Source organism: Grammomys surdaster, unplaced genomic scaffold, assembly GCF_004785775.1.
Source record: "Grammomys surdaster isolate TR1022 unplaced genomic scaffold, NIH_TR_1.0 198, whole genome shotgun sequence".
NCBI lineage: Eukaryota > Metazoa > Chordata > Mammalia > Rodentia > Muridae > Grammomys > Grammomys surdaster.
In genome coordinates this window covers 1,349,030-1,358,956 of record NW_021604643.1, presented here as the reverse complement: position 1 = coordinate 1,358,956, position 9,927 = coordinate 1,349,030, and the positions used below count along the sequence as shown (strand labels likewise).

General features: G+C 38.7%; 1 non-coding gene across 1 annotated transcript; it reads left to right on the top strand.

The window, feature by feature from the left end:
- The first annotated feature begins 5,203 nt into the window (after positions 1-5,203).
- On the top strand, positions 5,204-5,338 carry LOC114623524. The gene has a single exon (XR_003711775.1). It is a non-coding gene; the product is annotated as a small nucleolar RNA SNORA17 (small nucleolar RNA).
- The last annotated feature ends 4,589 nt before the right edge of the window (positions 5,339-9,927 follow it).

The following is a 9,927-nucleotide window of genomic DNA, read 5'->3' as shown; positions in this document are numbered from 1 at the left end:
CCCTCTCTCTCTCTCTCTCTCTCTCTCTCTCTCTGTGGGTGGGTGTATGTAACCCTGTCAGCTCATTCATGAGGAGATGAATCACTTGATAATATGATTAACAAATATTTAGACCAGATATTTCAGAAGAATATGTGCTTGTCTCCAAGCATAGAAATGATATCTTATAATATTTGTAATTTAAATGATATGAAATAAAATTGCAAGGCGATGCAATGTGATTCTATTTATATGAGTATAGAGTAGATATTAATTTGAATTATAACAGTAAGTAGATTAATAATTGTTTTTTTCAGCATTGCGCATCTTCAAAATGAGGCATTATTAACTGGGGAAAGGTGCAAAGAAATGACTGCAGTGACAGAGTACTAACTGAACATAGTGGTTACAAGGTTTCCAGGGGGCAAACCACAGTGGATTAGATGTACAAAATCAGAACATTTAGGATCCTGCCATTTGACCCTCAAGCTGAGTCCCTTTTACATGGATTGTCTTTTTCATTTAGACATTTGTTTGCAGTAGTTTTCACATAATGTGAAGTTTTGTATGGTCAAAATATATCAATCTTTTTCTTCACAGTTTTTGAGTCTCATTTCATGTTTGGAAAAGTTGTACATTTGCAGAAAGGCTATTTATGAGGCTGACTTAGGGAGACATATTCTGGCATCAAATAACCAAGAGGATTTTTTTTTACACAGAGGCAAGGTATTTGTCTTTTAATGACTATGTGCTTTAATCTATGAAACTTCATATTCTACTTTAGCGATAGATAGTGACAAATAAACTGTAGTTGTTGGGAGAAAATAAGTAATCACATGGAACATATGATTAACATAAGATACTTTATATAATCTTTATTAATAATTCTATGAGAAGCAATTATTGTAGTTTTATCACATTCACCTTGAGCGTCTCTTTCTACCTCCTTTTAGATAAACTACCAGCCCTCCTTCTATGATCTCTCTCTCTCTCTCTCTCTCTCTCTCTCTCTCTCTCTCTCTCTCTGTTAGGCCAATGTGTGATATAAATATATCCATGGATGTAAAAAGCCATTCACTAGGGACCATGTCCTTAAGTAGCCATGACTCTCCCTTACCCAGAAGTCATCAACTATCAATAGTTCCTCATTTAGGTGAGGAGGCCATTATCTTCTACCTTCTTTGTGCTGAAGTGCTGGCTGTCTTGATCTTAGGAAGGTAACCACAGCTGCTCTGGATGATGTGTTCAGTGGTCTTGCCATGTCCAGAAGACAGAGCTGCATCACTGTTCTGCCCCTTTATGACCTCAGGCTCTTAACAGTCTTCTGTTCCCTATTCCATGATAGTTCATGAGATTTGGGTGTATGTGTAGGATATGCATGTCCCATTTGTGGATCATCGCTCTACTACATTTATTCTCTACCCTGTGATTAGTTTTGAGTTTCTTTACTAACACTTGTCTTTGTGTAAAGAAACTTTTCTGATAAGGCCTGAGAGCCACCACTGATTTGGAAGCATAAAGGTATGAATTTAGAGAACACTTCAATACTATGTTCATTTAGCAAAATGATAGTAGAAGTTTATCTCAGGGCCCATGACCTCCCCAACCATAGGTTTCTTAGCCAGACTTACTGTACCAGGCATGCTTCTGTGAATCAAGTCTTAAATCCATTCAGAGAGTGCATGGTTACTCTCATGATATTCATGTCACTATTGCCCCTATGGGTATATTGTGGCATATTAGTCATTATTATTGTTCAGAGAGATCACAACTGGGTGAGATTATCAATAGCATTTTCCCCCTCAGTAGGTTCTGTACCATCTTTGTCAGTACCAACATGGCTTCTTCAAGTTCTGCAGAATTTGTGATATTATTAGCAATAAGGTCCCAACATCAAGTTGTGAACTGCTAAGATCACTGACTATAAAGTGTATTGCTTTGGAGAGTCTTCAAGATAGCCTTGCTCAACAAAATATAATTTACGTTATTATAAATTTTTAGAATATATTTTCATGTACCTAGAGCAAATAAGATCATTCAGTACATAAAGGCACTTGCTGCCAACTCTTAGGACCTAAGTTCCAATTCCAGGGCTAATATGGTAGAAAAATAAAACTAATTTGTGTATGTCATCTTCTGTGGCACATGGGTGCACCGAAATAAGTGCACACACATTCATGCGCACAGGTACACATATTCACGCACATGCATGCACACGTGTGTGCACACACACGTACAGAACACACACACACACACACACACATACAAGAAAGAGAGATAATAAAATGTCAAGACAAATGTAGATATTATAATAAATATTTATATACCCACTATTCGATTTTCAAGCCCTATTATGTTGTTTTTATTGCTATTCTTCTTCTTTTCCTAGTCTTCTATTATTCCTTGCCTTTTCACGTAAGTGTAAATGGTTGGTATTTTAAAATATTATTAAATAACCATTAGTTATTAGTATGACCTGGCCAGTCCCCCAGTAATTGAGGCAGAGTCCTATGTTTTTATTTTTTAAATTAGCTTTAGCACAATTATTTGGTGAATTACACCTAATCTATATTTCTATGCAGAAGACTATTAATTCCCTGGCTGCACTCCCTAAGTACTTGCTGTTTCATTCTTTCCAGGGTTATCTCTGCTCCATCTGTCCATCCTCAGGGAGCATTTCAGTTGGCCACATGCTCCTGGTCTATCATGTCTAATATAGACCTTCTAATCTCTCTATCTTCGTTCTCCTTCTTCCTCTTTCACTTTCTCCACTTTCTTCTGCTTTCTCTCTTCATCATCCCTACCTGTAACCCCCAGTCTAGTAACTGAAAACCCACCTACCTCTATTCTCCCTAGTAATTGGCTGTAGTCACTTTTATTTAACCAATAACTAAAATGGAGAGCAAAGTTTACACAGCATTACTTGGTGTATGTGAGAATTTGCTCTGATTATCAGGGGACAATCAGACCTTGGGGCCCAGATTTAACATTTGAATATGTTGCAGCACCAGAACAACACCTAACCTATGAGTTATGAAATTAAAAAAAAATGCACTGTCTATTCTCAATTTTTGAAGTTCTGGGAATCAAACACAGGACCTTCTGCATGCTAAATAAATATTTTACCAACTCTGAGACATCCCCAACTCCAATTTTGGGAAAACTTAATCTAATATTCATCTAAATACATTTCACATGCCTGAACTTTAAGAGTGCAGTAGGCATCTGAAATTTTAGCACTTGGGGCCAAAACATAGACAGAGGAACCTTAGAAACATCTGTATACTTTTAATACTGAGAATGTGTTTATTATTTGATTTTAAATTTACTAACATTAAGAAAATTGCTGTTAGAGAAGAGAATATAACAAGAATCTTGACAATTGAAAGATAGCACTCTAATGATACTCCATAAACAACAGAGACTGATGGAAGTTCAAATGTGCTAGAAAATATGTAACTTTTCAAGTAAGGAGTCAGTAGATTCTGTTTAAATGTACAAATTCAAGGAGTAATGTCTGTTTTTATTGCTTTTCATTAAACAGTAAGTATGAGAAAAATTATGAGATAGAGAAATAGTACTATATATTTTAACTTTAAAACAGCATTATTCACTACTGCCACACAAAACACTGAGGGACACATACATTGCTCCAATTATAGAAGTTATTGCCAGAATAGTTAGAAAAGCTATTCCACCAAAGGATGTAGGAGACATTTTAATTTATAACGTTTACTGTGATCTTCATTAGCTCCACTGTGAAACTTATTTATAAAGGCCAGTTTCATTTGAAGTTTAATCTGTAGTTCTGTGTACCACAAGTCAAACTTACCACTCAAGATTTGTCATGTGATTTTAAATTTTATTTATAACTGTTCTAATAAATTAGGACCTTAACAGGTAACTATGAAAAATATCTCTTTAATAATCAGACTTTGTATCATTGTAACCAAAATATACAAGGGACAATTTGAAGGAGAAAATCTTATTTTACTTGAAGTTTCAGAGAACTCAGTACACATCATAGTAAGAAGGATATGTTAGAGAAATTCACATCATGACAGACAAGAACAGAGTGAGATGACAAGCAACAAAGTACAACACACCTCCAAGGCCTTGTCCAGAGATCTATATCCCCCAGTAAAGCATATTCCATACCTCTTAAAACATTACAGGCACATAGGGGCCAATGTTTCTGCAGGTGACTATGTATTGGAGGGGATTCTCATATTGACAGTCCTTGCAGCTATTTCAGAAGATCCAATTTATATAGGTTCATTTTTTTTTTCTGTTAGGTTCAGTAGAAGTACTTTTTGTAGTATTTATCTGTCTAACTCTCTATCATATATATATGTGTATATATATATTATCATATATAATTTTATATATGTATATATAAAATATAGTCTCATTTCATTGTAGGTAATCTCCTGAAATAGCAGCAGCAGCAGTTATAGAATTCCTCCTCCTATTCTACTTCCCATTAAGCCTCCTCCTTCCCCTCCTCCTCCTTCCCCTCCTCCTCCTCCTCTTCCTTCTCCTCCTCCACCTCCTCTTCTTGGGTTACTTTTAAATTGTTTGACTTTGCTTGGAATATTTTAAATATTTCAGAAGACAAGTTCTTCAGCAGTTAAAAAAAATGGTTTTTCTTCCAAATCACAGTCATACATCTCCCAGGGGAGTCAGTAGTAACAACCTGTCGTGCCATGCTAGGCAACATCTTTTGATGGTCATCCATATGCCTTTCTTAGGTTGGTTCAATTCTCCAAAGTCGAGGCATTGAAGTTTCAAAGATGCCTTTGTAGTAATATCTTCATGATGAGACTTGATCCTCTGTGTAGATTACTTCCTTGGAAAGTAATTTTTCAGCTCTCAAAATATTTTCAACCCGACCCTCATGTTTTCAAGTTAATGTATATTCTGGCCTTTTATACACTGACTCAAAGTGATTCCCTCACCCAAACCCAATTCCCGACTTCATCATTTGCTGTTCTTCTCTCTTTTAATTGAAAATTCTTAAAATATCTACTTCTGTAATTTCATTTGTAGCTTCTTACAGTTTAGGAAAAAAAAACTCATTATATTTTAGGATGCATTGGTTGGTTATATTTTATTGATTTATTTGATCTGTCAGCTTGAGATATAACACAATCAGAAAAACAACTGACTGACAAGGAGCCAAGCAGTAACCATTATTGAGGGTTGATTTAAAATCCCTTGGAAGCCTCCCCTTAGAAGCATTGCAGGTGTGGCTGTTGTGTCACATGTGAGTCAGTAGGTGGCAGAGAGGAGAGAGGCTGTGTCTCCTATGCTCAGTGTTCCAACCTATAAACATCTGAATAATTAGTAGTTTAATGCTACCTGAAAACCATAACCCTGAGATGACCACCAGTTTGGTATCAGGGGACTGGAACAGGGGAATACCCTGAGATGATTAGTCCAGTTGTTCAGGCTTGAGATATCCCAGGACTAGGAACAAGCCTAAAACTAGAACTCTGCCTGGGACCTTTGGTCCCAGACAAGAGTGAGCCTGACACATACAACCCTCATAAGGGGCCACTTAGGCAGGCCATGAAAGAAACAATCCTGAAATGACAACAAGAATGGCATCATGAGGTCTAAATAGGTAGCTAGCTAGAGACAATCCACCAGTTGGGTGGCATGCAGGACTTGGTAGACCATGCCCATGTCAGAGATGACTCTTACCAGTACCACAGTGGGTGAGTGGGGCATAGCACTCCTGAGACCACTCCTGAAAGGAATCTAGACAGTCAAAGACTGCAGGAGCCACTAAGAGGAACATGTAAGTGGTGGAGAAATGGAAGAGAAAGATAGAATGTAGACACAATGAAGAGAGAGAGAGAAAGAGAGAGAGAGAGAGAGAGAGAGAGAGAGAGAGAGAGAGAGAGAGAGAGAGAACTGGAGACTCAAGAGTAGTAGAGAGCAGCCTGCTGTGAGTAGTTGTTGTTGCCACCTGGGACCATGGGTGGGGTCTGTCCTGTGCTGCTGCCATCAGGGGGCTCTTCTGGATCTGTGTCCCTGCAACAGCAGTGGTTTGTTACCACCAAAAGCCAGATGGATGTCCCTGGTCTTGGCTTTTGCCCAGGGACATGCTGATGTCTGAGAGTTGTGCGGAACGGTCCCCATGCCTCACCTGGGCATTGTGGAAGAGTTGTCCTAAAAAGCTTGAGAGCAGGAGAGATGACCCTGCCCCTTGCCAGCTGCAGAAATTGAGAGAAGGCTCTGTACCTTGCCTGGGCCCCTCAGTAGAGCTAACGTTGGTGTAGGGGGTATAAGCAAGTTGGCCCTGTAGGGTTGAACATGGGAGAGTTGGCCCCTCCACTTGACTGCTATGCTGCTGTGTGGTGATATGGGTAAGGGAGAGATGACCTCCCTTGCCCATTGCCACCAGTGGCATGCAGAAGAGTTGGCCCAGAGTTCATAAGACCAGGAGAGCTGACCCTGACCCTCACCTCGGGCAGCACTTGAGAGAACAGGCTCAGCATCTCATTTGGACAGCACAAATGGAGTTGGCCCTGGATGCAAGGGTATGAATATGGGAGAACTGGCCCTTGTCTTCTGGGCAGAGGCTCAGATGAAGGAAAGGTGTCTTTCTCCCCTCCCTCTTCCATCACCATTTATGGCAGGAAGGAGAGCTTGTCTAAGGGTAACTTGAGTGGGAGAACGGGCCATATCTCTTACAGGCTATATAACTCGGGAGAGTAGGTCTTTCTTGTACCTTGCCTGGGAAGTAGGGTAGATCTGACTCTGGTAGCAAGGGTTTCTTGTGATCTATCCTTAAGGGCATGAGCATGGGAGAGCTGGTGGGTTGACCAGCTCAGATAACTCTCAGACCCAGATTCAGGGCTTTGAATTGGATTACCACAACATCTACCCCACCAATAAACTGCTGGAGTGCATGAAGGGACAGGTCCTCGACAGATCCAAAACTATAGGTTCTTCATGATACAGGGCAACAACCAATTGTGTGAGAGGAGTCCCAGTGAAGATCCAGTATTGATAGTGTAGCAGAAGCCAGAGCCTTGTATCAGACCAATGAGTCATTGCAATGAGTGTGTAATGAGGGCAGAGCAGTGTGGACAAGAAAGAATACTGTGGGACACATGGTGACACACTACAGCTTCCACAGTAAGATTTTTCTCTGTTGGAGGAGAGGTTACAAGGGTGGAGGGCAGACATCAGGGAGGGAAAGATTAGTGGGATTGGGATGCATGATATGAAATTCACAAGGAACCAATAAAAAGTAAAAAGTAAAATAAAAAATAAAATTGCTTGGATTATGTTCCTTAGGAACCATGGGTTATCTTAGAAAAATAAAACTGACTCTACAGTTTTTGTTCAATTATATATATATATATATAACTAGATATATATATATATATATATATATATTTCAGTTATATATACAATAATCATAATATTAAATTATATATAGCATAATATAACAATGTATTTTTGTAAACATTACATATATTTACAGAATTCAATGCATCATAATTTAGAGTTAATTAAAATTTAATTTTAAAGTTTTTCTAGTTTCTTCCTTTAAAGGCTTTAAGGGCTTTTATTACCTTTGGAGTATAAAAGTCTAGAAGAAAGGTCAAGAAGCAAGTGGATCTATTGGCCGATTGTACTGTTTAAACTTGAAGAGAAATGCTGTCAAACTGTCTGGCACAAATTATAAGGGCTATTTTATTATTTTTATATACTTTTTGGCAAATTGTGACTTATCTTAACACTTCCATTCTGTTTGCCAGTGCATATTCAGTGTGTTTGGGCATATGCTCCCATTCCAGTGATCTTTTAACCTCTATTTATTCTACGTTCTCTACATCAGAGCCAGCAACTCGTGAGACTTGATGTTCCTTCTCACTTGCAGTTTGGGGGAAAGGAAAAAGGTCTGCCTGCACAGGGGATACTTCTAAAAACAGATGCAGTCATGTCGTTGGTGTTGTTAACTTAGTGGTTTAAGTCTCCTAGTGTAGAGGAAAACAATATACCAGAAATTTCCCTCTATCTGTTTTGTGAGATTGAAAAATCATGTTAGAAACAATTAGAAGGAAGAAAGGAAGAAAGGCAGGAAAGCAAACCATTCAGTGAACACCTGGTGATGGCCACTAATGTTGGTTTGAAACTTCGTCATAGAACTGAACTATATTATTATAGATGGTTGACATAGCAGCTCGTCAGGATTCTGTTTGCACAAGTATTATTGAGTCCCAGGTAGCATTGGCCATTGGCTGAGAGAAGATTTCTTTGAGTGTGTGTGTGTGTGTGTGTGTTTGTGTGTGTGTTTGCTGTTATTGGACTGTAGCTCTTGTGTAAAAAACCACTATTAGGTTTGAGGAATTTTTGATCTATCTATCTATCTATCTATCTATCTATCTATCTATCTATCTAGTTACTTTACATCAAGACCTCAGACTCCCTGTTTTCCTTCTCACTTCCCATTCTTCATTTTCTCCTCCTCAAGGCATCCCACTTAGGGGAAAGGGATCCAAAATCAGGCAACAGAGTTAGAAACAGTAACTGTTTCAGTTGTTAGGGAAGCCATATGACGACCACCTGAATACTTGCTATATATGTGTGGGGGCCCTAGGTCCAGCCATGCATGTTCTTAGGCTGGTGGTTCAGTCTCTGTGTGTCCCAAAGAGCCAAGGTTAGTTGATTCTGTAGGTTTTCTTGTGGTGGCCCTGATCCCTTGGCTCCCTCAATCCTTCTCCCAAGTCTCCACAAGATTCCCTGAGCTTTGTCTAATGTTTGGCTATGGGTTCCTGCATCTGTTTCCATCAGCTGCTAGATGAAGCCTCTCAGAGGACAGTTTTGCTAGACTCCTGTCTACAAGCATACACCTCCGACATCTATTTTCTTTTCTTTATTTATCACTCACCCTCCATTTTCCCCACTACCCCCTTCAAGTGACTTGTTCTCCTTTCTATTTCTCCTGCCTGTTTCTATTTCTTCTCCTGTCTTATTCTCCTGGTTCTGTATTTACTCCATGTTAGATATTCATGTCTAAAAATTTGGAGCTGGGAAATACAGAAGAAAATGAAAATGCAAGATTTGTCTTTATGTGTCTGGGTTACCTCACTCAGTGTTATACTCTGTAGTTCTACCTATTAATTTGCAAAGTTCATGATTTCATCTTTTTTTTTCCCACAGCTGAACAGTATTCCGTAATATATGTACTAAATTTTCATTAGCCATTTGTTGGTTAGTTAAAGCACATTTAGGTTGTTTCTATTTTATAGCTGTTGTGGGTAGCACAGGAATGAATATTGCTGAACAAGTATCTAAGGGATAGGATGCTTAGAAAATCAACTGCTGGGGAGGATGTGCTAAAGAGTGAAGTCTTATTTTCCATTGGTGGCATTACATATAGGTCTATCTACTCTACAAATCAGAATGGAGCACCCTCAAAAAGCTCACAATAAGTCTGCCATCTGATTCCTTTTCATAGCACATAGTTCTTGTGATTATTTTAGTGTTGCTTATGTCCTTAAGTATGTCAATCATACTTAGATTCCATTTTTCATAACTGAGATATTTGAACTGACTACATTTCCTATTGTTCCTTTCTTCTTTTTTTTCATCTTGCTCTGCACTTTAATTTCTTTTTAATCATCAGTCCGTGGAAATTATACCAGCTCTGTAAGGTGAAGTCTCTCATTGAAGAAGCTCTGTCCTGTCACTGAAAGCAGGTCTGGGATCGACTTGTATGTAGGAATTCAGCAGAGTAGAGGCTAAACTGTAGCTTTTAGAATTTGTCTTTAGCTCTGGTGTGTTCCACTTTTTAGAAGTGGTCTTTTTGAGCCCACAATATGTGGTAGTGTGTTGAAGTGGCCTTTATTCTTGAATGTAGTTTTATCTTCTTTTTTCTTCTCTCTCTCTCTCTCTCTCTCTCTCTCTCTCTCTCTCTCTCTCTCT